The sequence below is a fragment of the Branchiostoma floridae genome, chromosome 2, assembly GCF_000003815.2.
Source record: "Branchiostoma floridae strain S238N-H82 chromosome 2, Bfl_VNyyK, whole genome shotgun sequence".
Classification (NCBI taxonomy): domain Eukaryota; kingdom Metazoa; phylum Chordata; class Leptocardii; order Amphioxiformes; family Branchiostomatidae; genus Branchiostoma; species Branchiostoma floridae.
This window is the reverse complement of record NC_049980.1, coordinates 25,190,532-25,192,297: the sequence shown is the minus strand read 5'-3', so window position 1 is coordinate 25,192,297 and position 1,766 is coordinate 25,190,532.

Below are 1,766 nucleotides of genomic sequence, written 5' to 3'. Positions count from 1 at the left end.
CCATACTCACCCTAGCTTGATGAGGGGAGAGTATAGGAGCCCCAGTAAACTAACCAGGTTGGTGAGGGGTGAGTATGGGAGCCCCGGTAAACTAACCAGGTTGATGAGGGATGAGTATGGGAGCCCCAGTAAACTAACCAGATCTAACCAGGTTGGTGAGGGGTGAGTATGGGAGCCCTGGTAAACTAACCAGGTTGGTTAGGGGTGAGTATGGGAGCCCCGGTAAACTAACCAGGTTGGTGAGGGTGAGTATGGGAGCCCAGTAAACTAACCAGGTTGGTGAGGGGTGAGTATGGGAGCCCCAGTAAACTAACCAGGTTGGTGAGGGGTGAGTATGGGAGCCCCAGTAAACTAACCAGGTTGGTGAGGGGTGAGCATGGGAGCCCCAGTAAACTAACCAGGTTGGTGAGGGGTGAGTATGGGAGCCCCAGTAAACTAACCAGGTAGTCGAGGGGTGTGTATGGGAGCCCCGGTAAACTAACTAGGTTGGTGAGGGGTGAGTATGGGAGCCCCAGTAAACTAACCAGGTTGGTGAGGGGTGAGTATGGGAGCCCCAGTAAACTAACCAGGTAGTCGAGGGGTAAACTAACCAGGTTGGTGAGGGGTGAGTATGGGAGCCCCAGTAAACTAACCAGGTAGTCGAGGGGTAAACTAACCAGGTTGGTGAACTAACCAGGTTGGTGAGGGGTGAGTATGGGAGCCCCAGTAAACTAACCAGGTTGGTGAGGGGTGAGTATGGGAGCCCCAGTAAACTAACCAGGTAGTCGAGGGGTAAACTAAGCAGGTTGGTGAGGGGTGAGTATGGGAGCCCCAGTAAACTAACCAGGTAGTCGAGGGGTAAACTAACCAGGTTGGTGAGGGGTGAGTATAGGAGCCCCAGTAAACTAACCAGGTTGGTGAGGGGTGAGTATGGGAGCCCCAGTAAACTAACCAGGTAGTCGAGGGGTAAACTAACCAGGTTGGTGAGGGGTGAGTATAGGAGCCCCAGTAAACGAGCCAGGCTGATACTCAGCTATAACTTGATCGACACAAACCTATAGAAACAGATGAACGCGTGAGAACTCAAATTAACAAATATAACATTTGAAAGGATCTGGGTCCTAACCTTCCATGACAAGGGTAATAGTTTTAAAGAAAACACGCTCATTATTTTTAAGTAATAACTTCTCGTTACCAAAGATTATTGAGATGCTGTACATGTCTTCATGTTTCCCTTCAGATTTTACCAACACCACAGCCTGGATATGTCTCATCACACTTGTCGTCACTAACCACAAGCTATCCCGGGGGAGATGTACCAGAATTTAGCGAAAACTTTGAACATTCTCCTTATTTATTTTCACCACAAAATCCATGTATCCCAAGACACAGCGATGAGTGAAACAGTTATCTGTGAGCGCTGTTTACACCACAGAGGTTTCCGGTGGCCAGTTTTGCTCTCGACCACCGACGTACTTTGTGTCCCAACAAGGTATCCTATCCACTGGACCAACACCATGCAGCTCAAATGCCCCAGTTTGTAGGACCTAACATGCTTTATAATACTGGAAGCCGCTTAATTGCACACCCAATTTGCCAGCGAATTCCGTGCAATTATCCGGCGTGTGCGATAATGCGAAGTCACCCAGTTGGACCGCACCGCCACGGGATTCGGGGATTCCGTGCAATTGACCGAAGTGTGCGTTTATCCGACGTGCAATTAACTGGCTTCCACTGTAATGTCATTTCTCCTTGCTGATGTCCGTTGGTTCCTAGACTTTAGTGCC